Raw genomic sequence first — 25,002 nt, 5'->3', positions numbered from 1 at the left:
AACATGTTTCCACAATGATTTAAAACTGTTGTAATAAACGTAAGATACGATAATAAGGAACTCAGTTTGAAGAAGAGAGTGCCAAGGAAGGTTTCCAAAGTGTCTCTGTAAGTAACAAAACAGTATGAAAGGACAGAAACGTCCTGAAGTACGTCAGGGCTTATTGTTTTGTAGCGGTGTACAACTGCAAATTTGTAAACAGAAATTTATCTTTCGCCGCTAGAAGAGATGGATGCTTTGGCGAAGCGCCTGTGTCTTCTGTCCTAGTTTTCGCACCTTTCCCCGGCACAGAGCTGCTCTATTAGCTGCGAACGGCCGCCCACGGCGTCTCGCAGATGTTTCTCGTGCTTGTGCCGTCAAATGGACCGCGACCCGAGCGGCAGCGAGCGGCAGTCGAGCAAAGTCGGGACAAGTCGGGACGGAAGGGGGGCCAGGCGAGAATGCACCGCGCAAATTACGCAAGTATCTGGAAGCGCGGCGCGTGTCAGGCAGGTGAGAAAGCTTCCGTCGGTCCAGCAGGACACTGCCACAGCCCGCGCAGCCACCCGGCGCCCGGCCGCGCGCACGCCCTAAAGATGCGTCGCCCGCGAGTGTCGGAGGCCGCACGCACCAAACGAATGACAGGCGGTGCATCGAGCAGCTGTGTCGCGTGTCTCGCCTACTTGCTGTGCGTCAAATGTGCCACGGAAAGCGGCGATTGCGTGTGTTGGGAGAAGAGGCGAATGCTTCTTCTGTGGCGCGGCTACAGTATAAGAACGCCAACGGCCATACCATGTTGAATACACCGGTTCTCGTCCGATCACCGAAGTTAAGCAACATCGGGCCCGGTTAGTACTTGGATGGGTGACCGCCTGGGAACACCGGGTGCTGTTGGCTCTATCTCATTTTTTCCTTTTTACGTCGCTACACCTGCCACGCCTCTTTTCATACTGACGTTCAGGTGTGACAAAGATGGTTCCACAGGCATTTTAAACTACTGTATTAAACGTAAGATACGAAATTACAGTAATGAACTCAGATTGAGCAAGAATGCGCGAAAGAAGAGTGCTAGGAACTCCTTGAAAGTAACGAAACACTACGAATCGACACATGTGTTTGTGAAATGACTCAGAGCCTACTGTTTTGTAGCAGTGCTAAATTCCAAAAACTAACAAAATAAATAAATTAAAAAAAAAACACAACTGTTCTGGACCGATCACCGAAGATAAGCAACGACGTTAGTACTCAGATCGGTGACAGCCTGGGAGTTCTGGCTGACTTCATTTTTTGCTTTTTTGTCGCTGCCCCTGCCAGCCCTCTTTTCATGCTACCTTTCCGATGTCACAAACATGTTTCCACAATGATTTAAAACTGTTGTAATAAACGTAAGATACGATAATAAGGAACTCAGTTTGAAGAAGAGAGTGCCAAGGAAGGTTTCCAAAGTGTCTCTGTAAGTAACAAAACAGTATGAAAGGACAGAAACGTCCTGAAGTACGTCAGGGCTTATTGTTTTGTAGCGGTGTACAACTGCAAATTTGTAAACAGAAATTTATCTTTCGCCGCTAGAAGAGATGGATGCTTTGGCGAAGCGCCTGTGTCTTCTGTCCTAGTTTTCGCACCTTTCCCCGGCACAGAGCTGCTCTATTAGCTGCGAACGGCCGCCCACGGCGTCTCGCAGATGTTTCTCGTGCTTGTGCCGTCAAATGGACCGCGACCCGAGCGGCAGCGAGCGGCAGTCGAGCAAAGTCGGGACAAGTCGGGACGGAAGGGGGGCCAGGCGAGAATGCACCGCGCAAATTACGCAAGTATCTGGAAGCGCGGCGCGTGTCAGGCAGGTGAGAAAGCTTCCGTCGGTCCAGCAGGACACTGCCACAGCCCGCGCAGCCACCCGGCGCCCGGCCGCGCGCACGCCCTAAAGATGCGTCGCCCGCGAGTGTCGGAGGCCGCACGCACCAAACGAATGACAGGCGGTGCATCGAGCAGCTGTGTCGCGTGTCTCGCCTACTTGCTGTGCGTCAAATGTGCCACGGAAAGCGGCGATTGCGTGTGTTGGGAGAAGAGGCGAATGCTTCTTCTGTGGCGCGGCTACAGTATAAGAACGCCAACGGCCATACCATGTTGAATACACCGGTTCTCGTCCGATCACCGAAGTTAAGCAACATCGGGCCCGGTTAGTACTTGGATGGGTGACCGCCTGGGAACACCGGGTGCTGTTGGCTCTATCTCATTTTTTCCTTTTTACGTCGCTACACCTGCCACGCCTCTTTTCATACTGACGTTCAGGTGTGACAAAGATGGTTCCACAGGCATTTTAAACTACTGTATTAAACGTAAGATACGAAATTACAGTAATGAACTCAGATTGAGCAAGAATGCGCGAAAGAAGAGTGCTAGGAACTCCTTGAAAGTAACGAAACACTACGAATCGACACATGTGTTTGTGAAATGACTCAGAGCCTACTGTTTTGTAGCAGTGCTAAATTCCAAAAACTAACAAAATAAATAAATTAAAAAAAAAACACAACTGTTCTGGACCGATCACCGAAGATAAGCAACGACGTTAGTACTCAGATCGGTGACAGCCTGGGAGTTCTGGCTGACTTCATTTTTTGCTTTTTTGTCGCTGCCCCTGCCAGCCCTCTTTTCATGCTACCTTTCCGATGTCACAAACATGTTTCCACAATGATTTAAAACTGTTGTAATAAACGTAAGATACGATAATAAGGAACTCAGTTTGAAGAAGAGAGTGCCAAGGAAGGTTTCCAAAGTGTCTCTGTAAGTAACAAAACAGTATGAAAGGACAGAAACGTCCTGAAGTACGTCAGGGCTTATTGTTTTGTAGCGGTGTACAACTGCAAATTTGTAAACAGAAATTTATCTTTCGCCGCTAGAAGAGATGGATGCTTTGGCGAAGCGCCTGTGTCTTCTGTCCTAGTTTTCGCACCTTTCCCCGGCACAGAGCTGCTCTATTAGCTGCGAACGGCCGCCCACGGCGTCTCGCAGATGTTTCTCGTGCTTGTGCCGTCAAATGGACCGCGACCCGAGCGGCAGCGAGCGGCAGTCGAGCAAAGTCGGGACAAGTCGGGACGGAAGGGGGGCCAGGCGAGAATGCACCGCGCAAATTACGCAAGTATCTGGAAGCGCGGCGCGTGTCAGGCAGGTGAGAAAGCTTCCGTCGGTCCAGCAGGACACTGCCACAGCCCGCGCAGCCACCCGGCGCCCGGCCGCGCGCACGCCCTAAAGATGCGTCGCCCGCGAGTGTCGGAGGCCGCACGCACCAAACGAATGACAGGCGGTGCATCGAGCAGCTGTGTCGCGTGTCTCGCCTACTTGCTGTGCGTCAAATGTGCCACGGAAAGCGGCGATTGCGTGTGTTGGGAGAAGAGGCGAATGCTTCTTCTGTGGCGCGGCTACAGTATAAGAACGCCAACGGCCATACCATGTTGAATACACCGGTTCTCGTCCGATCACCGAAGTTAAGCAACATCGGGCCCGGTTAGTACTTGGATGGGTGACCGCCTGGGAACACCGGGTGCTGTTGGCTCTATCTCATTTTTTCCTTTTTACGTCGCTACACCTGCCACGCCTCTTTTCATACTGACGTTCAGGTGTGACAAAGATGGTTCCACAGGCATTTTAAACTACTGTATTAAACGTAAGATACGAAATTACAGTAATGAACTCAGATTGAGCAAGAATGCGCGAAAGAAGAGTGCTAGGAACTCCTTGAAAGTAACGAAACACTACGAATCGACACATGTGTTTGTGAAATGACTCAGAGCCTACTGTTTTGTAGCAGTGCTAAATTCCAAAAACTAACAAAATAAATAAATTAAAAAAAAAACACAACTGTTCTGGACCGATCACCGAAGATAAGCAACGACGTTAGTACTCAGATCGGTGACAGCCTGGGAGTTCTGGCTGACTTCATTTTTTGCTTTTTTGTCGCTGCCCCTGCCAGCCCTCTTTTCATGCTACCTTTCCGATGTCACAAACATGTTTCCACAATGATTTAAAACTGTTGTAATAAACGTAAGATACGATAATAAGGAACTCAGTTTGAAGAAGAGAGTGCCAAGGAAGGTTTCCAAAGTGTCTCTGTAAGTAACAAAACAGTATGAAAGGACAGAAACGTCCTGAAGTACGTCAGGGCTTATTGTTTTGTAGCGGTGTACAACTGCAAATTTGTAAACAGAAATTTATCTTTCGCCGCTAGAAGAGATGGATGCTTTGGCGAAGCGCCTGTGTCTTCTGTCCTAGTTTTCGCACCTTTCCCCGGCACAGAGCTGCTCTATTAGCTGCGAACGGCCGCCCACGGCGTCTCGCAGATGTTTCTCGTGCTTGTGCCGTCAAATGGACCGCGACCCGAGCGGCAGCGAGCGGCAGTCGAGCAAAGTCGGGACAAGTCGGGACGGAAGGGGGGCCAGGCGAGAATGCACCGCGCAAATTACGCAAGTATCTGGAAGCGCGGCGCGTGTCAGGCAGGTGAGAAAGCTTCCGTCGGTCCAGCAGGACACTGCCACAGCCCGCGCAGCCACCCGGCGCCCGGCCGCGCGCACGCCCTAAAGATGCGTCGCCCGCGAGTGTCGGAGGCCGCACGCACCAAACGAATGACAGGCGGTGCATCGAGCAGCTGTGTCGCGTGTCTCGCCTACTTGCTGTGCGTCAAATGTGCCACGGAAAGCGGCGATTGCGTGTGTTGGGAGAAGAGGCGAATGCTTCTTCTGTGGCGCGGCTACAGTATAAGAACGCCAACGGCCATACCATGTTGAATACACCGGTTCTCGTCCGATCACCGAAGTTAAGCAACATCGGGCCCGGTTAGTACTTGGATGGGTGACCGCCTGGGAACACCGGGTGCTGTTGGCTCTATCTCATTTTTTCCTTTTTACGTCGCTACACCTGCCACGCCTCTTTTCATACTGACGTTCAGGTGTGACAAAGATGGTTCCACAGGCATTTTAAACTACTGTATTAAACGTAAGATACGAAATTACAGTAATGAACTCAGATTGAGCAAGAATGCGCGAAAGAAGAGTGCTAGGAACTCCTTGAAAGTAACGAAACACTACGAATCGACACATGTGTTTGTGAAATGACTCAGAGCCTACTGTTTTGTAGCAGTGCTAAATTCCAAAAACTAACAAAATAAATAAATTAAAAAAAAAACACAACTGTTCTGGACCGATCACCGAAGATAAGCAACGACGTTAGTACTCAGATCGGTGACAGCCTGGGAGTTCTGGCTGACTTCATTTTTTGCTTTTTTGTCGCTGCCCCTGCCAGCCCTCTTTTCATGCTACCTTTCCGATGTCACAAACATGTTTCCACAATGATTTAAAACTGTTGTAATAAACGTAAGATACGATAATAAGGAACTCAGTTTGAAGAAGAGAGTGCCAAGGAAGGTTTCCAAAGTGTCTCTGTAAGTAACAAAACAGTATGAAAGGACAGAAACGTCCTGAAGTACGTCAGGGCTTATTGTTTTGTAGCGGTGTACAACTGCAAATTTGTAAACAGAAATTTATCTTTCGCCGCTAGAAGAGATGGATGCTTTGGCGAAGCGCCTGTGTCTTCTGTCCTAGTTTTCGCACCTTTCCCCGGCACAGAGCTGCTCTATTAGCTGCGAACGGCCGCCCACGGCGTCTCGCAGATGTTTCTCGTGCTTGTGCCGTCAAATGGACCGCGACCCGAGCGGCAGCGAGCGGCAGTCGAGCAAAGTCGGGACAAGTCGGGACGGAAGGGGGGCCAGGCGAGAATGCACCGCGCAAATTACGCAAGTATCTGGAAGCGCGGCGCGTGTCAGGCAGGTGAGAAAGCTTCCGTCGGTCCAGCAGGACACTGCCACAGCCCGCGCAGCCACCCGGCGCCCGGCCGCGCGCACGCCCTAAAGATGCGTCGCCCGCGAGTGTCGGAGGCCGCACGCACCAAACGAATGACAGGCGGTGCATCGAGCAGCTGTGTCGCGTGTCTCGCCTACTTGCTGTGCGTCAAATGTGCCACGGAAAGCGGCGATTGCGTGTGTTGGGAGAAGAGGCGAATGCTTCTTCTGTGGCGCGGCTACAGTATAAGAACGCCAACGGCCATACCATGTTGAATACACCGGTTCTCGTCCGATCACCGAAGTTAAGCAACATCGGGCCCGGTTAGTACTTGGATGGGTGACCGCCTGGGAACACCGGGTGCTGTTGGCTCTATCTCATTTTTTCCTTTTTACGTCGCTACACCTGCCACGCCTCTTTTCATACTGACGTTCAGGTGTGACAAAGATGGTTCCACAGGCATTTTAAACTACTGTATTAAACGTAAGATACGAAATTACAGTAATGAACTCAGATTGAGCAAGAATGCGCGAAAGAAGAGTGCTAGGAACTCCTTGAAAGTAACGAAACACTACGAATCGACACATGTGTTTGTGAAATGACTCAGAGCCTACTGTTTTGTAGCAGTGCTAAATTCCAAAAACTAACAAAATAAATAAATTAAAAAAAAAACACAACTGTTCTGGACCGATCACCGAAGATAAGCAACGACGTTAGTACTCAGATCGGTGACAGCCTGGGAGTTCTGGCTGACTTCATTTTTTGCTTTTTTGTCGCTGCCCCTGCCAGCCCTCTTTTCATGCTACCTTTCCGATGTCACAAACATGTTTCCACAATGATTTAAAACTGTTGTAATAAACGTAAGATACGATAATAAGGAACTCAGTTTGAAGAAGAGAGTGCCAAGGAAGGTTTCCAAAGTGTCTCTGTAAGTAACAAAACAGTATGAAAGGACAGAAACGTCCTGAAGTACGTCAGGGCTTATTGTTTTGTAGCGGTGTACAACTGCAAATTTGTAAACAGAAATTTATCTTTCGCCGCTAGAAGAGATGGATGCTTTGGCGAAGCGCCTGTGTCTTCTGTCCTAGTTTTCGCACCTTTCCCCGGCACAGAGCTGCTCTATTAGCTGCGAACGGCCGCCCACGGCGTCTCGCAGATGTTTCTCGTGCTTGTGCCGTCAAATGGACCGCGACCCGAGCGGCAGCGAGCGGCAGTCGAGCAAAGTCGGGACAAGTCGGGACGGAAGGGGGGCCAGGCGAGAATGCACCGCGCAAATTACGCAAGTATCTGGAAGCGCGGCGCGTGTCAGGCAGGTGAGAAAGCTTCCGTCGGTCCAGCAGGACACTGCCACAGCCCGCGCAGCCACCCGGCGCCCGGCCGCGCGCACGCCCTAAAGATGCGTCGCCCGCGAGTGTCGGAGGCCGCACGCACCAAACGAATGACAGGCGGTGCATCGAGCAGCTGTGTCGCGTGTCTCGCCTACTTGCTGTGCGTCAAATGTGCCACGGAAAGCGGCGATTGCGTGTGTTGGGAGAAGAGGCGAATGCTTCTTCTGTGGCGCGGCTACAGTATAAGAACGCCAACGGCCATACCATGTTGAATACACCGGTTCTCGTCCGATCACCGAAGTTAAGCAACATCGGGCCCGGTTAGTACTTGGATGGGTGACCGCCTGGGAACACCGGGTGCTGTTGGCTCTATCTCATTTTTTCCTTTTTACGTCGCTACACCTGCCACGCCTCTTTTCATACTGACGTTCAGGTGTGACAAAGATGGTTCCACAGGCATTTTAAACTACTGTATTAAACGTAAGATACGAAATTACAGTAATGAACTCAGATTGAGCAAGAATGCGCGAAAGAAGAGTGCTAGGAACTCCTTGAAAGTAACGAAACACTACGAATCGACACATGTGTTTGTGAAATGACTCAGAGCCTACTGTTTTGTAGCAGTGCTAAATTCCAAAAACTAACAAAATAAATAAATTAAAAAAAAAACACAACTGTTCTGGACCGATCACCGAAGATAAGCAACGACGTTAGTACTCAGATCGGTGACAGCCTGGGAGTTCTGGCTGACTTCATTTTTTGCTTTTTTGTCGCTGCCCCTGCCAGCCCTCTTTTCATGCTACCTTTCCGATGTCACAAACATGTTTCCACAATGATTTAAAACTGTTGTAATAAACGTAAGATACGATAATAAGGAACTCAGTTTGAAGAAGAGAGTGCCAAGGAAGGTTTCCAAAGTGTCTCTGTAAGTAACAAAACAGTATGAAAGGACAGAAACGTCCTGAAGTACGTCAGGGCTTATTGTTTTGTAGCGGTGTACAACTGCAAATTTGTAAACAGAAATTTATCTTTCGCCGCTAGAAGAGATGGATGCTTTGGCGAAGCGCCTGTGTCTTCTGTCCTAGTTTTCGCACCTTTCCCCGGCACAGAGCTGCTCTATTAGCTGCGAACGGCCGCCCACGGCGTCTCGCAGATGTTTCTCGTGCTTGTGCCGTCAAATGGACCGCGACCCGAGCGGCAGCGAGCGGCAGTCGAGCAAAGTCGGGACAAGTCGGGACGGAAGGGGGGCCAGGCGAGAATGCACCGCGCAAATTACGCAAGTATCTGGAAGCGCGGCGCGTGTCAGGCAGGTGAGAAAGCTTCCGTCGGTCCAGCAGGACACTGCCACAGCCCGCGCAGCCACCCGGCGCCCGGCCGCGCGCACGCCCTAAAGATGCGTCGCCCGCGAGTGTCGGAGGCCGCACGCACCAAACGAATGACAGGCGGTGCATCGAGCAGCTGTGTCGCGTGTCTCGCCTACTTGCTGTGCGTCAAATGTGCCACGGAAAGCGGCGATTGCGTGTGTTGGGAGAAGAGGCGAATGCTTCTTCTGTGGCGCGGCTACAGTATAAGAACGCCAACGGCCATACCATGTTGAATACACCGGTTCTCGTCCGATCACCGAAGTTAAGCAACATCGGGCCCGGTTAGTACTTGGATGGGTGACCGCCTGGGAACACCGGGTGCTGTTGGCTCTATCTCATTTTTTCCTTTTTACGTCGCTACACCTGCCACGCCTCTTTTCATACTGACGTTCAGGTGTGACAAAGATGGTTCCACAGGCATTTTAAACTACTGTATTAAACGTAAGATACGAAATTACAGTAATGAACTCAGATTGAGCAAGAATGCGCGAAAGAAGAGTGCTAGGAACTCCTTGAAAGTAACGAAACACTACGAATCGACACATGTGTTTGTGAAATGACTCAGAGCCTACTGTTTTGTAGCAGTGCTAAATTCCAAAAACTAACAAAATAAATAAATTAAAAAAAAAACACAACTGTTCTGGACCGATCACCGAAGATAAGCAACGACGTTAGTACTCAGATCGGTGACAGCCTGGGAGTTCTGGCTGACTTCATTTTTTGCTTTTTTGTCGCTGCCCCTGCCAGCCCTCTTTTCATGCTACCTTTCCGATGTCACAAACATGTTTCCACAATGATTTAAAACTGTTGTAATAAACGTAAGATACGATAATAAGGAACTCAGTTTGAAGAAGAGAGTGCCAAGGAAGGTTTCCAAAGTGTCTCTGTAAGTAACAAAACAGTATGAAAGGACAGAAACGTCCTGAAGTACGTCAGGGCTTATTGTTTTGTAGCGGTGTACAACTGCAAATTTGTAAACAGAAATTTATCTTTCGCCGCTAGAAGAGATGGATGCTTTGGCGAAGCGCCTGTGTCTTCTGTCCTAGTTTTCGCACCTTTCCCCGGCACAGAGCTGCTCTATTAGCTGCGAACGGCCGCCCACGGCGTCTCGCAGATGTTTCTCGTGCTTGTGCCGTCAAATGGACCGCGACCCGAGCGGCAGCGAGCGGCAGTCGAGCAAAGTCGGGACAAGTCGGGACGGAAGGGGGGCCAGGCGAGAATGCACCGCGCAAATTACGCAAGTATCTGGAAGCGCGGCGCGTGTCAGGCAGGTGAGAAAGCTTCCGTCGGTCCAGCAGGACACTGCCACAGCCCGCGCAGCCACCCGGCGCCCGGCCGCGCGCACGCCCTAAAGATGCGTCGCCCGCGAGTGTCGGAGGCCGCACGCACCAAACGAATGACAGGCGGTGCATCGAGCAGCTGTGTCGCGTGTCTCGCCTACTTGCTGTGCGTCAAATGTGCCACGGAAAGCGGCGATTGCGTGTGTTGGGAGAAGAGGCGAATGCTTCTTCTGTGGCGCGGCTACAGTATAAGAACGCCAACGGCCATACCATGTTGAATACACCGGTTCTCGTCCGATCACCGAAGTTAAGCAACATCGGGCCCGGTTAGTACTTGGATGGGTGACCGCCTGGGAACACCGGGTGCTGTTGGCTCTATCTCATTTTTTCCTTTTTACGTCGCTACACCTGCCACGCCTCTTTTCATACTGACGTTCAGGTGTGACAAAGATGGTTCCACAGGCATTTTAAACTACTGTATTAAACGTAAGATACGAAATTACAGTAATGAACTCAGATTGAGCAAGAATGCGCGAAAGAAGAGTGCTAGGAACTCCTTGAAAGTAACGAAACACTACGAATCGACACATGTGTTTGTGAAATGACTCAGAGCCTACTGTTTTGTAGCAGTGCTAAATTCCAAAAACTAACAAAATAAATAAATTAAAAAAAAAACACAACTGTTCTGGACCGATCACCGAAGATAAGCAACGACGTTAGTACTCAGATCGGTGACAGCCTGGGAGTTCTGGCTGACTTCATTTTTTGCTTTTTTGTCGCTGCCCCTGCCAGCCCTCTTTTCATGCTACCTTTCCGATGTCACAAACATGTTTCCACAATGATTTAAAACTGTTGTAATAAACGTAAGATACGATAATAAGGAACTCAGTTTGAAGAAGAGAGTGCCAAGGAAGGTTTCCAAAGTGTCTCTGTAAGTAACAAAACAGTATGAAAGGACAGAAACGTCCTGAAGTACGTCAGGGCTTATTGTTTTGTAGCGGTGTACAACTGCAAATTTGTAAACAGAAATTTATCTTTCGCCGCTAGAAGAGATGGATGCTTTGGCGAAGCGCCTGTGTCTTCTGTCCTAGTTTTCGCACCTTTCCCCGGCACAGAGCTGCTCTATTAGCTGCGAACGGCCGCCCACGGCGTCTCGCAGATGTTTCTCGTGCTTGTGCCGTCAAATGGACCGCGACCCGAGCGGCAGCGAGCGGCAGTCGAGCAAAGTCGGGACAAGTCGGGACGGAAGGGGGGCCAGGCGAGAATGCACCGCGCAAATTACGCAAGTATCTGGAAGCGCGGCGCGTGTCAGGCAGGTGAGAAAGCTTCCGTCGGTCCAGCAGGACACTGCCACAGCCCGCGCAGCCACCCGGCGCCCGGCCGCGCGCACGCCCTAAAGATGCGTCGCCCGCGAGTGTCGGAGGCCGCACGCACCAAACGAATGACAGGCGGTGCATCGAGCAGCTGTGTCGCGTGTCTCGCCTACTTGCTGTGCGTCAAATGTGCCACGGAAAGCGGCGATTGCGTGTGTTGGGAGAAGAGGCGAATGCTTCTTCTGTGGCGCGGCTACAGTATAAGAACGCCAACGGCCATACCATGTTGAATACACCGGTTCTCGTCCGATCACCGAAGTTAAGCAACATCGGGCCCGGTTAGTACTTGGATGGGTGACCGCCTGGGAACACCGGGTGCTGTTGGCTCTATCTCATTTTTTCCTTTTTACGTCGCTACACCTGCCACGCCTCTTTTCATACTGACGTTCAGGTGTGACAAAGATGGTTCCACAGGCATTTTAAACTACTGTATTAAACGTAAGATACGAAATTACAGTAATGAACTCAGATTGAGCAAGAATGCGCGAAAGAAGAGTGCTAGGAACTCCTTGAAAGTAACGAAACACTACGAATCGACACATGTGTTTGTGAAATGACTCAGAGCCTACTGTTTTGTAGCAGTGCTAAATTCCAAAAACTAACAAAATAAATAAATTAAAAAAAAAACACAACTGTTCTGGACCGATCACCGAAGATAAGCAACGACGTTAGTACTCAGATCGGTGACAGCCTGGGAGTTCTGGCTGACTTCATTTTTTGCTTTTTTGTCGCTGCCCCTGCCAGCCCTCTTTTCATGCTACCTTTCCGATGTCACAAACATGTTTCCACAATGATTTAAAACTGTTGTAATAAACGTAAGATACGATAATAAGGAACTCAGTTTGAAGAAGAGAGTGCCAAGGAAGGTTTCCAAAGTGTCTCTGTAAGTAACAAAACAGTATGAAAGGACAGAAACGTCCTGAAGTACGTCAGGGCTTATTGTTTTGTAGCGGTGTACAACTGCAAATTTGTAAACAGAAATTTATCTTTCGCCGCTAGAAGAGATGGATGCTTTGGCGAAGCGCCTGTGTCTTCTGTCCTAGTTTTCGCACCTTTCCCCGGCACAGAGCTGCTCTATTAGCTGCGAACGGCCGCCCACGGCGTCTCGCAGATGTTTCTCGTGCTTGTGCCGTCAAATGGACCGCGACCCGAGCGGCAGCGAGCGGCAGTCGAGCAAAGTCGGGACAAGTCGGGACGGAAGGGGGGCCAGGCGAGAATGCACCGCGCAAATTACGCAAGTATCTGGAAGCGCGGCGCGTGTCAGGCAGGTGAGAAAGCTTCCGTCGGTCCAGCAGGACACTGCCACAGCCCGCGCAGCCACCCGGCGCCCGGCCGCGCGCACGCCCTAAAGATGCGTCGCCCGCGAGTGTCGGAGGCCGCACGCACCAAACGAATGACAGGCGGTGCATCGAGCAGCTGTGTCGCGTGTCTCGCCTACTTGCTGTGCGTCAAATGTGCCACGGAAAGCGGCGATTGCGTGTGTTGGGAGAAGAGGCGAATGCTTCTTCTGTGGCGCGGCTACAGTATAAGAACGCCAACGGCCATACCATGTTGAATACACCGGTTCTCGTCCGATCACCGAAGTTAAGCAACATCGGGCCCGGTTAGTACTTGGATGGGTGACCGCCTGGGAACACCGGGTGCTGTTGGCTCTATCTCATTTTTTCCTTTTTACGTCGCTACACCTGCCACGCCTCTTTTCATACTGACGTTCAGGTGTGACAAAGATGGTTCCACAGGCATTTTAAACTACTGTATTAAACGTAAGATACGAAATTACAGTAATGAACTCAGATTGAGCAAGAATGCGCGAAAGAAGAGTGCTAGGAACTCCTTGAAAGTAACGAAACACTACGAATCGACACATGTGTTTGTGAAATGACTCAGAGCCTACTGTTTTGTAGCAGTGCTAAATTCCAAAAACTAACAAAATAAATAAATTAAAAAAAAAACACAACTGTTCTGGACCGATCACCGAAGATAAGCAACGACGTTAGTACTCAGATCGGTGACAGCCTGGGAGTTCTGGCTGACTTCATTTTTTGCTTTTTTGTCGCTGCCCCTGCCAGCCCTCTTTTCATGCTACCTTTCCGATGTCACAAACATGTTTCCACAATGATTTAAAACTGTTGTAATAAACGTAAGATACGATAATAAGGAACTCAGTTTGAAGAAGAGAGTGCCAAGGAAGGTTTCCAAAGTGTCTCTGTAAGTAACAAAACAGTATGAAAGGACAGAAACGTCCTGAAGTACGTCAGGGCTTATTGTTTTGTAGCGGTGTACAACTGCAAATTTGTAAACAGAAATTTATCTTTCGCCGCTAGAAGAGATGGATGCTTTGGCGAAGCGCCTGTGTCTTCTGTCCTAGTTTTCGCACCTTTCCCCGGCACAGAGCTGCTCTATTAGCTGCGAACGGCCGCCCACGGCGTCTCGCAGATGTTTCTCGTGCTTGTGCCGTCAAATGGACCGCGACCCGAGCGGCAGCGAGCGGCAGTCGAGCAAAGTCGGGACAAGTCGGGACGGAAGGGGGGCCAGGCGAGAATGCACCGCGCAAATTACGCAAGTATCTGGAAGCGCGGCGCGTGTCAGGCAGGTGAGAAAGCTTCCGTCGGTCCAGCAGGACACTGCCACAGCCCGCGCAGCCACCCGGCGCCCGGCCGCGCGCACGCCCTAAAGATGCGTCGCCCGCGAGTGTCGGAGGCCGCACGCACCAAACGAATGACAGGCGGTGCATCGAGCAGCTGTGTCGCGTGTCTCGCCTACTTGCTGTGCGTCAAATGTGCCACGGAAAGCGGCGATTGCGTGTGTTGGGAGAAGAGGCGAATGCTTCTTCTGTGGCGCGGCTACAGTATAAGAACGCCAACGGCCATACCATGTTGAATACACCGGTTCTCGTCCGATCACCGAAGTTAAGCAACATCGGGCCCGGTTAGTACTTGGATGGGTGACCGCCTGGGAACACCGGGTGCTGTTGGCTCTATCTCATTTTTTCCTTTTTACGTCGCTACACCTGCCACGCCTCTTTTCATACTGACGTTCAGGTGTGACAAAGATGGTTCCACAGGCATTTTAAACTACTGTATTAAACGTAAGATACGAAATTACAGTAATGAACTCAGATTGAGCAAGAATGCGCGAAAGAAGAGTGCTAGGAACTCCTTGAAAGTAACGAAACACTACGAATCGACACATGTGTTTGTGAAATGACTCAGAGCCTACTGTTTTGTAGCAGTGCTAAATTCCAAAAACTAACAAAATAAATAAATTAAAAAAAAAACACAACTGTTCTGGACCGATCACCGAAGATAAGCAACGACGTTAGTACTCAGATCGGTGACAGCCTGGGAGTTCTGGCTGACTTCATTTTTTGCTTTTTTGTCGCTGCCCCTGCCAGCCCTCTTTTCATGCTACCTTTCCGATGTCACAAACATGTTTCCACAATGATTTAAAACTGTTGTAATAAACGTAAGATACGATAATAAGGAACTCAGTTTGAAGAAGAGAGTGCCAAGGAAGGTTTCCAAAGTGTCTCTGTAAGTAACAAAACAGTATGAAAGGACAGAAACGTCCTGAAGTACGTCAGGGCTTATTGTTTTGTAGCGGTGTACAACTGCAAATTTGTAAACAGAAATTTATCTTTCGCCGCTAGAAGAGATGGATGCTTTGGCGAAGCGCCTGTGTCTTCTGTCCTAGTTTTCGCACCTTTCCCCGGCACAGAGCTGCTCTATTAGCTGCGAACGGCCGCCCACGGCGTCTCGCAGATGTTTCTCGTGCTTGTGCCGTCAAATGGACCGCGACCCGAGCGGCAGCGAGCGGCAGTCGAGCAAAGTCGGGACAAGTCGGGACGGAAGGGGGGCCAGGCGAGAATGCACCGCGCAAATTACGCAAGTATCTGGAAGCGCGGCGCGTGTCAGGCAGGTGAGAAAGCTTCCGTCGGTCCAGCAGGACACTGCCACAGCCCGCGCAGCCACCCGGCGCCCGGCCGCGCGCACGCCCTAAAGATGCGTCGCCCGCGAGTGTCGGAGGCCGCACGCACCAAACGAATGACAGGCGGTGCATCGAGCAGCTGTGTCGCGTGTCTCGCCTACTTGCTGTGCGTCAAATGTGCCACGGAAAGCGGCGATTGCGTGTGTTGGGAGAAGAGGCGAATGCTTCTTCTGTGGCGCGGCTACAGTATAAGAACGCCAACGGCCATACCATGTTGAATACACCGGTTCTCGTCCGATCACCGAAGTTAAGCAACATCGGGCCCGGTTAGTACTTGGCTGGCTGCCCGCCTGGCAACACGTGTGCCGCTCGCTATTGTGCGTCCCAGGTAGTCGAGGATTACCGGCCGCCGAGCCGTCCCTGCCCGGCATCCCACCGCGCCACGCCCGCGCCCGCCGCCTGCCGGCTCCCGCGCCGCGCCAGCCGTAGCCGTCTCGCCGTAGGCGATCGTGTTTCGTGTTTCAACGATTTGGTGAGTGCTCCACGGAAAAAATGACAACGTTTAATCGCTCAAGTACGACGATTCAGTGCGCGTTTGATCGTGAACACGAACGGCCGTCCTCCTTCGATATAGAGGAGTGGATGTTTCACGAACTTAAAATTCAGGAGGACGAATTAGAGGGGTTGCAGCTAGATTTCACGCTGCTTAGCCTCTTTCTGAAATTGAAAACGGACGTGAGATGCGAGACGCTTGTAAACGTAAGCGGTGGTGTGAGAAAATTTAAACACAGAGATGGCCGCGTCAGCGATGTAAAAATAACGTACGCCGGACACGGCGTGAGGAACATAAAGGTGTATAACCTTCCCTTCGAGGTGCCAAATGAGGAAGTTGCACGTTACTTCAAGCTGTACGGTGAGGTTCTCTCTGTAACGAGAGACTTCTGGGGTACCGGGCACCGGTATAAAGTGGACTCTGGTGTTAGGTCCGTCAGGATGGTCCTACGAAAACACGTGCCGTCGTTTATTGTAATAGGAGGACACAGAGGTGTTGTCCAATATAGCGGACAACCACCGACGTGCTCCATCTGCAGTTCGACCGAACACATGAGGAGCAGCTGCCCCAAAAATAAGAGGGTGGCTCAGCTGCCGCGCGAAAACGCGGACAACGCAGCGGAGCAGGCGGCAAGTTACGCCGGAATTTTGTCGGGCCAGAGCCCGCGCGCCAACGACGAGCCTGCCGTAGCTGTAGCAGCGGTGGCTGCCGCGCCAGCCGAGGCCGCCCAGCCGGCAACACCGGCCCCAGCGGCGGCCGCCGCGGTCAGCGCAGGGGAGAAGCGGCACCTGAGCTCCGACTCGGACAACGAGACCACAATGGAGGCCGAGCCGGCGGCCGCCCCCTCCCCCGCCGTCCGGCGGGTGAAGGTCACGCGCGCCGCCGCGCCCGCCCAGCCGTCAGCTGAGGCTGTCATTCACGGCAGCCAGCTGGCCGGGCCCAGCGCAGAGTCCACGCCCACCTCGTACACCGAGGCGCGCGAGATCGCCATCAAGAAGCAGGTGACCAAACTCGCCCGCATCTTGAAGGAGTCCGACGAAGAACCGAAGGAGTCTAACGAGCAGCCGCAACCGGCGTCCAAAGCCAAAAGGCGGCGTAACAGGCGGCGAAGCCGCAGCAGCAGCTCAAACGACGAGAGGATGGAGACCTCCGACGGGGAAGCGTCGGACATCTCGCCCGAAAACGCGCGAAAACAAACCACCGAACCGGAGGACCTAGTCCTACGGCCGGACCGCCCACAGCAAGTTCAACCCCCGCCTCCACATAGCGCTTAAATGCAGGAACGCTCTGGCTATAACGTCATCACGTGCAATGTCAATAAAATGAATTCGGTTGTGAAGATAGACGCCCTCACGGAGTTCCTGCAGCACCGAGCTGCCGATGTAGCGATATTACAAGAAGTCGTCACCACGGACTTGGAACAAGTACCGGGATTCGACGTCTTCACGAACATTGACGCAGAAACGAGAACTGGCACTGCTGTAATGGTGAGGAATGGTATCGACACAGAGGACATCAAGACCCTGACTGACGGCCGTGGAATAGCAATCAAAATAGCTGGGACGTACTTTGTCAACATCTATGCGCCGTCAGGCACAGAAAACAAGAGGGCCAGAAGCCAGTTCTTCAATGAAGATATTTGTGCACTCCTTCCACGCAACAACAGCAATGTTGTGCTGGGAGGCGATTTCAACTGCGTGTCTGCTCCAGAAGATCAAGTCCCGGTACCTAATCTGTGCATGGAGCTGCAGGAACTGCTAAGAAAACTGAATCTACGTGATTCTTGGCGTCTATTATATCCCAACACAACGGAATTCACGTACTTCCACAACCGCGGAAGAAGCAGGCTTGACAGGATTTATGTGACCAGAGAGTTGGCCACCTCTGTGTCACGTGTGGAAGTCTGCCCTGTGATCTTCTCCGACCACTGTGCCTACATTTGCAAGCTCCAGCTGCCAACGAATAAAATATCAGGAGGAAGATCAGCGTGGAAACTTAACACGGAACATCTAAGTGACGCCAAACTACAGCAGGAGATAGCGCTCACACTAGAAGAAAGTTTACAGACGCGACGACAATATCCGTCCACCACACAATGGTGGGTCGCATCTGGAAAACCACACATAAGGAAGACGCTGATAAGGCACAGTGCGGAAAAGGCTTTCTGGAGGAAGAGCACGGCAGACTTTTACACGCAGTGTCTGAAGGACGCGCTCAACTGTCCTCCAGACGACGACCTGCTTCTCACGCGAGTGAGAGGAATAAAGGCGCGACTACTGAATATCAGGCGTCAACAGATGAAAGGCGTCGTCGTCCGCAGTCAGACACACGGCGCCACTGAAGACGAACCTGCCACACTGCACCACCTGCATAGAGAGAGGGAGAGGGCACAAAACAGAGCTGTAAGAGAGCTTAGCGACGCAGCTGGCCGCAAAATAACAACTAGGAGGGACATGATGCGTCACGTAGAAGACCACTTCTCTGATCTCTTCAAGGCAGAGGAACCAGATGACGCAGAAACAGCAAAACTACTACAAGGAACGCGCAGACGGCTGAACGACACCGATCGCGCTTTGCTGACGGAAGCTGTGTCAGAGGATGAAGTGAGAGCCGTCCTCAAAACCTGCGCCAACGGCAAAGCCCCAGGAGCGGACGGATTACCGTCAGAATTCTACGCCACCTGCTGGGACAAAGTAGGTGGAATAATAACAGAAATTGTGAACGAAATTCTGGACGGGAAGGAGATACCACCTCCGTTCCTGGAAGGGACCATCACTTTGGTACCGAAAAATAAGGCGCCAAAAACGTTAACAGACTTCCGCCCAATTACCCTCCTAAATGCGGACTACAAGCTCGTAGCGAAATGCGTCGCGGAATATATGAAGCTCGCTCTCAAAAAAGCAATCAGCCCATGGCAGACATGTGCAGTGTTAGGCAGAAACATTTTCGACGCCGTCTGCACGTACAGAGACGTTATAGCCCACGCCGCATCCAACAGAGCGACTGCAGCGATCATCTCTGTAGACTTCCAAAAGGCCTTCGACAGGATCGGTCACCGGTACCTGCTGAAGACCTTGGCAAGACTGGGTTTTGGCTCCGAATTCGCTCAAGTCATCAAAAACATGTTAACAAATGCCACGTCAAGAGTTACTGTAAACGGCTGGACATCTACGCCGATAAAACTGGGGAAATCTGTGAGGCAAGGGTGCCCACTGTCGATGGCACTATTCACAGTAGCCCTCGACCCAGTCCTCAGGAAACTCGCTGCCACCGTCAACGGCTACAAGCTGAACGATATAAACGTGACATGTATGGCATATGCCGATGACTTGAGCATTTTCGTGGACGGTAAAGAGGACATCGACAAAGTCCTCCCAATAATAGAGTCTTTTGGGAAGGCATCTGGGGCGAAAACCAACCCCAAAAAAACCGTGCTCGTCCCGATAGGGAACGGGAAACTGAGAGAGGCCAGACCATGGTACCAGGTGACCGACACATATAAAGTTCTAGGTGTTCAGCTGCAGGCCTGCCCACTCAAAATGGCCGCAGAGAACTGGCGGAACATCCTGAACACCACGAGAGGACTCGTCAGGACACACGCCAACAGAAACCTGACGTTGGATCAGAAAGCACAGCTGATCAACGAAACGATCCTGGCGAAGGCTTGGTACATGGCACAAGTCATGAACGTACCAACAGAAATAGGGAAGTCTATAGGAAGCGCTGTATACTACCTGCTGTGGAGGCGGGAAATTCTCAAAGTGTCGCAAGCCACCAGCACCCTCCCTAGAGAAGAAGGGGGGCTGGGCCTGATAGATGTCACGAGAAAATGCGCGGCACTGTTGCTCCACCGAGCTCTACAAATGGAGGACAGAAGTGTAGACTGTACCACGTCGTCTCTACTAAAAGAACACAGACCCGATTCCGGGGAAGCGCCGGTAGATGTCAGTAGAATACCCTACAAGATGCGCTACTTGAAGCAGATAGTAATGGACAGTAGCTACATCTCATCCACGCTAGCAGTGAAAGAGATGAGAACTGCAGCGAAAATCTATCGTGCACTGAGAGGCAAACAAGGAAGAAGCAGAACAGAGACGAATCTTCCAGACCACGACTGGCCACAAGTCTGGAAGAATCTCTCTGAGAAAGCCATACCCCCGGAAGCTAGAGACACGTGGTACAAAGTCGTACACAACAAGATACCGACGAACGAGCGCCTAGCGCGCATCGGCATGCGTGAGTCGCCACACTGCGAAGTGTGCAACGAGATCGACACCGTGGAACACCGCTTCACATGTCCGACAAGTCAGGCGATATGGGAGACATGCAGGAAAATGGTGGCGCTCATGAACAGGGCGGATCACCGAACTATAGAAGCCACAGCCCTCACGATCCCGGCTGCAAAATGTTTCCCACGTCCCAAACGCGTCGCGACCATGTGGACGTTCGCGATGACAGCGCACGCCATAATCGCAAAAAAACAAACGGACGGAGTGCAGTTCCTCACCGATCTCTGGGAGGAACACAAGCGAGCCAAGCGGAAAAACAACTACAGGCAGACGTTCCAGAACTACCTTCAGATAGCGCTGGACGCCGCCTTCAAGGACGCCCTCCGTCCCCACACGCCACGACCGCCTCCGACGTCTCCGCCGCCGCCGCCGCCGCCGCCGCCGCCGCTGCCGCTGCCGCTGCCGCCGCCGTCGCCGCCGCCGCTGCCGCCGCCGCCGGCGCCGCCGACGCCGCCGACACCGCCGACACCGCTGCCGCCACACCACGCCCCCCCCTAGTCCTCCACGCCTCCGTCGTCACCGATGCAGAGACCCTCCAACGCCCCCAAAGTGTTGTGTGTTAAATGTGAGTTCGGTATAAAATTTGTGCAGTGCAACAACAGTGTCCGCAGTGCTACGGCTACACATATAGGGCATACCCAGGTAGCGTTCTTAAAAATGTGCGAAACATCACTACGCCGAAGATGACTATGTGAGTAGACTAACAAAAGAAACATCTATATTCAATCCATATTTAATCATGTTAAACTTATCTAGAATTTAGTTGTCCACTTATAGAATTATTCTTTAATTATGTTTCAAATGTGTTCCGTATCGCCCTCTCTCTCTCTCTCTCTCTCTCTCTCTCTCTCTCTCTCTCTCTGTCTCTATATTTCTCTCTCTCTCCCTCTCTCGCTCTCTTCCCCTCAACCACCATCTCGTGGACACCTCGCTATATATATATAATATTCTTTCATACATATTTGTCATTGTCCTTTGTCTCTTAAATGTAAGCCTTAGCCAATAAGACATCTCTAATAATAGCTACAAGCCACATAATGGCACCAGACCAAAAACTCGACCTAAAGTAAAGAACTTAGAAGTGTTTGAATCAATAACCCATAAAATTTAACAAAAACGCAAACAAAACTGACAAATGAAATATTCTTGCTCCACTGACTTACAAATCAGTGCAACAGTGTAAATTACCTGCAAATGCACAAAATATAATGAAACAGACAATTGCAACAAAGTTACATATCAGTAAAGAAAAGAAAAAGACTCGATAACTAACTGAAATTGAAAATACCTTGGAATCTCATGACTGTATTTGTTATTTTGTAAATAAAAGTTTATTACGTTTAAAAAAAAAAAAAAAAAGGTGCTGTTGGCTCTATCTCATTTTTTCCTTTTTACGTCGCTACACCTGCCACGCCTCTTTTCATACTGACGTTCAGGTGTGACAAAGATGGTTCCACAGGCATTTTAAACTACTGTATTAAACGTAAGATACGAAATTACAGTAATGAACTCAGATTGAGCAAGAATGCGCGAAAGAAGAGTGCTAGGAACTCCTTGAAAGTAACGAAACACTACGAATCGACACATGTGTTTGTGAAATGACTCAGAGCCTACTGTTTTGTAGCAGTGCTAAATTCCAAAAACTAACAAAATAAATAAATTAAAAAAAAAACACAACTGTTCTGGACCGATCACCGAAGATAAGCAACGACGTTAGTACTCAGATCGGTGACAGCCTGGGAGTTCTGGCTGACTTCATTTTTTGCTTTTTTGTCGCTGCCCCTGCCAGCCCTCTTTTCATGCTACCTTTCCGATGTCACAAACATGTTTCCACAATGATTTAAAACTGTTGTAATAAACGTAAGATACGATAATAAGGAACTCAGTTTGAAGAAGAGAGTGCCAAGGAAGGTTTCCAAAGTGTCTCTGTAAGTAACAAAACAGTATGAAAGGACAGAAACGTCCTGAAGTACGTCAGGGCTTATTGTTTTGTAGCGGTGTACAACTGCAAATTTGTAAACAGAAATTTATCTTTCGCCGCTAGAAGAGATGGATGCTTTGGCGAAGCGCCTGTGTCTTCTGTCCTAGTTTTCGCACCTTTCCCCGGCACAGAGCTGCTCTATTAGCTGCGAACGGCCGCCCACGGCGTCTCGCAGATGTTTCTCGTGCTTGTGCCGTCAAATGGACCGCGACCCGAGCGGCAGCGAGCGGCAGTCGAGCAAAGTCGGGACAAGTCGGGACGGAAGGGGGGCCAGGCGAGAATGCACCGCGCAAATTACGCAAGTATCTGGAAGCGCGGCGCGTGTCAGGCAGGTGAGAAAGCTTCCGTCGGTCCAGCAGGACACTGCCACAGCCCGCGCAGCCACCCGGCGCCCGGCCGCGCGCACGCCCTAAAGATGCGTCGCCCGCGAGTGTCGGAGGCCGCACGCACCAAACGAATGACAGGCGGTGCATCGAGCAGCTGTGTCGCGTGTCTCGCCTACTTGCTGTGCGTCAAATGTGCCACGGAAAGCGGCGATTGCGTGTGTTGGGAGAAGAGGCGAATGCTTCTTCTGTGGCGCGGCTACAGTATAAGAACGCCAACGGCCATACCATGTTGAATACACCGGTTCTCGTCCGATCACCGAAGTTAAGCAACATCGGGCCCGGTTAGTACTTGGATGGGTGACCGCCTGGGAACACCGGGTGCTGTTGGCTCTATCTCATTTTTTCCTTTTTACGTCGCTACACCTGCCACGCCTCTTTTCATACTGACGTTCAGGTGTGACAAAGATGGTTCCACAGGCATTTTAAACTACTGTATTAAACGTAAGATACGAAATTACAGTAATGAACTCAGATTGAGCAAGAATGCGCGAAAGAAGAGTGCTAGGAACTCCTTGAAAGTAACGAAACACTACGAATCGACACATGTGTTTGTGAAATGACTCAGAGCCTACTGTTTTGTAGCAGTGCTAAATTCCAAAAACTAACAAAATAAATAAATTAAAAAAAAAACACAACTGTTCTGGACCGATCACCGAAGATAAGCAACGACGTTAGTACTCAGATCGGTGACAGCCTGGGAGTTCTGGCTGACTTCATTTTTTGCTTTTTTGTCGCTGCCCCTGCCAGCCCTCTTTTCATGCTACCTTTCCGATGTCACAAACATGTTTCCACAATGATTTAAAACTGTTGTAATAAACGTAAGATACGATAATAAGGAACTCAGTTTGAAGAAGAGAGTGCCAAGGAAGGTTTCCAAAGTGTCTCTGTAAGTAACAAAACAGTATGAAAGGACAGAAACGTCCTGAAGTACGTCAGGGCTTATTGTTTTGTAGCGGTGTACAACTGCAAATTTGTAAACAGAAATTTATCTTTCGCCGCTAGAAGAGATGGATGCTTTGGCGAAGCGCCTGTGTCTTCTGTCCTAGTTTTCGCACCTTTCCCCGGCACAGAGCTGCTCTATTAGCTGCGAACGGCCGCCCACGGCGTCTCGCAGATGTTTCTCGTGCTTGTGCCGTCAAATGGACCGCGACCCGAGCGGCAGCGAGCGGCAGTCGAGCAAAGTCGGGACAAGTCGGGACGGAAGGGGGGCCAGGCGAGAATGCACCGCGCAAATTACGCAAGTATCTGGAAGCGCGGCGCGTGTCAGGCAGGTGAGAAAGCTTCCGTCGGTCCAGCAGGACACTGCCACAGCCCGCGCAGCCACCCGGCGCCCGGCCGCGCGCACGCCCTAAAGATGCGTCGCCCGCGAGTGTCGGAGGCCGCACGCACCAAACGAATGACAGGCGGTGCATCGAGCAGCTGTGTCGCGTGTCTCGCCTACTTGCTGTGCGTCAAATGTGCCACGGAAAGCGGCGATTGCGTGTGTTGGGAGAAGAGGCGAATGCTTCTTCTGTGGCGCGGCTACAGTATAAGAACGCCAACGGCCATACCATGTTGAATACACCGGTTCTCGTCCGATCACCGAAGTTAAGCAACATCGGGCCCGGTTAGTACTTGGATGGGTGACCGCCTGGGAACACCGGGTGCTGTTGGCTCTATCTCATTTTTTCCTTTTTACGTCGCTACACCTGCCACGCCTCTTTTCATACTGACGTTCAGGTGTGACAAAGATGGTTCCACAGGCATTTTAAACTACTGTATTAAACGTAAGATACGAAATTACAGTAATGAACTCAGATTGAGCAAGAATGCGCGAAAGAAGAGTGCTAGGAACTCCTTGAAAGTAACGAAACACTACGAATCGACACATGTGTTTGTGAAATGACTCAGAGCCTACTGTTTTGTAGCAGTGCTAAATTCCAAAAACTAACAAAATAAATAAATTAAAAAAAAAACACAACTGTTCTGGACCGATCACCGAAGATAAGCAACGACGTTAGTACTCAGATCGGTGACAGCCTGGGAGTTCTGGCTGACTTCATTTTTTGCTTTTTTGTCGCTGCCCCTGCCAGCCCTCTTTTCATGCTACCTTTCCGATGTCACAAACATGTTTCCACAATGATTTAAAACTGTTGTAATAAACGTAAGATACGATAATAAGGAACTCAGTTTGAAGAAGAGAGTGCCAAGGAAGGTTTCCAAAGTGTCTCTGTAAGTAACAAAACAGTATGAAAGGACAGAAACGTCCTGAAGTACGTCAGGGCTTATTGTTTTGTAGCGGTGTACAACTGCAAATTTGTAAACAGAAATTTATCTTTCGCCGCTAGAAGAGATGGATGCTTTGGCGAAGCGCCTGTGTCTTCTGTCCTAGTTTTCGCACCTTTCCCCGGCACAGAGCTGCTCTATTAGCTGCGAACGGCCGCCCACGGCGTCTCGCAGATGTTTCTCGTGCTTGTGCCGTCAAATGGACCGCGACCCGAGCGGCAGCGAGCGGCAGTCGAGCAAAGTCGGGACAAGTCGGGACGGAAGGGGGGCCAGGCGAGAATGCACCGCGCAAATTACGCAAGTATCTGGAAGCGCGGCGCGTGTCAGGCAGGTGAGAAAGCTTCCGTCGGTCCAGCAGGACACTGCCACAGCCCGCGCAGCCACCCGGCGCCCGGCCGCGCGCACGCCCTAAAGATGCGTCGCCCGCGAGTGTCGGAGGCCGCACGCACCAA

General features: G+C 50.9%; 13 non-coding genes and 1 pseudogene across 13 annotated transcripts; all 14 read left to right on the top strand.

The window, feature by feature from the left end:
- The first annotated feature begins 757 nt into the window (after nt 1–757).
- On the top strand, nt 758–876 carry LOC124748994. Its single transcript, XR_007011760.1, has one exon. It is a non-coding gene; the product is annotated as a 5S ribosomal RNA (ribosomal RNA).
- Nucleotides 877–2,082: 1,206 nt separating this feature from the next.
- On the top strand, nt 2,083–2,201 carry LOC124748993. Its single transcript, XR_007011759.1, has one exon. It is a non-coding gene; the product is annotated as a 5S ribosomal RNA (ribosomal RNA).
- A 1,206-nt stretch (nt 2,202–3,407) lies between these two features.
- On the top strand, nt 3,408–3,526 carry LOC124748992. Its single transcript, XR_007011758.1, has one exon. It is a non-coding gene; the product is annotated as a 5S ribosomal RNA (ribosomal RNA).
- A 1,206-nt stretch (nt 3,527–4,732) lies between these two features.
- On the top strand, nt 4,733–4,851 carry LOC124748991. The gene has a single exon (XR_007011757.1). It is a non-coding gene; the product is annotated as a 5S ribosomal RNA (ribosomal RNA).
- Nucleotides 4,852–6,057: 1,206 nt separating this feature from the next.
- On the top strand, nt 6,058–6,176 carry LOC124748989. The gene has a single exon (XR_007011756.1). It is a non-coding gene; the product is annotated as a 5S ribosomal RNA (ribosomal RNA).
- A 1,206-nt stretch (nt 6,177–7,382) lies between these two features.
- On the top strand, nt 7,383–7,501 carry LOC124748988. The gene has a single exon (XR_007011755.1). It is a non-coding gene; the product is annotated as a 5S ribosomal RNA (ribosomal RNA).
- Nucleotides 7,502–8,707: 1,206 nt separating this feature from the next.
- On the top strand, nt 8,708–8,826 carry LOC124748987. Its single transcript, XR_007011754.1, has one exon. It is a non-coding gene; the product is annotated as a 5S ribosomal RNA (ribosomal RNA).
- Nucleotides 8,827–10,032: 1,206 nt separating this feature from the next.
- LOC124748986 lies at nt 10,033–10,151 on the top strand. The gene has a single exon (XR_007011753.1). It is a non-coding gene; the product is annotated as a 5S ribosomal RNA (ribosomal RNA).
- Nucleotides 10,152–11,357: 1,206 nt separating this feature from the next.
- On the top strand, nt 11,358–11,476 carry LOC124748984. The gene has a single exon (XR_007011751.1). It is a non-coding gene; the product is annotated as a 5S ribosomal RNA (ribosomal RNA).
- Nucleotides 11,477–12,682: 1,206 nt separating this feature from the next.
- LOC124748983 lies at nt 12,683–12,801 on the top strand. Its single transcript, XR_007011750.1, has one exon. It is a non-coding gene; the product is annotated as a 5S ribosomal RNA (ribosomal RNA).
- Nucleotides 12,802–14,007: 1,206 nt separating this feature from the next.
- On the top strand, nt 14,008–14,126 carry LOC124748982. Its single transcript, XR_007011749.1, has one exon. It is a non-coding gene; the product is annotated as a 5S ribosomal RNA (ribosomal RNA).
- Nucleotides 14,127–15,332: 1,206 nt separating this feature from the next.
- On the top strand, nt 15,333–15,450 carry LOC124748958 (annotated as a pseudogene).
- A 7,046-nt stretch (nt 15,451–22,496) lies between these two features.
- On the top strand, nt 22,497–22,615 carry LOC124748981. Its single transcript, XR_007011748.1, has one exon. It is a non-coding gene; the product is annotated as a 5S ribosomal RNA (ribosomal RNA).
- Nucleotides 22,616–23,821: 1,206 nt separating this feature from the next.
- LOC124748980 lies at nt 23,822–23,940 on the top strand. Its single transcript, XR_007011747.1, has one exon. It is a non-coding gene; the product is annotated as a 5S ribosomal RNA (ribosomal RNA).
- Nucleotides 23,941–25,002: the final 1,062 nt, after the last annotated feature.

Source organism: Schistocerca piceifrons, unplaced genomic scaffold, assembly GCF_021461385.2.
Source record: "Schistocerca piceifrons isolate TAMUIC-IGC-003096 unplaced genomic scaffold, iqSchPice1.1 HiC_scaffold_424, whole genome shotgun sequence".
In the NCBI taxonomy this organism is placed as follows: domain Eukaryota; kingdom Metazoa; phylum Arthropoda; class Insecta; order Orthoptera; family Acrididae; genus Schistocerca; species Schistocerca piceifrons.
Note: the sequence above shows the minus strand (reverse complement) of the source record. Positions and strands in the feature narration are given on the sequence as shown.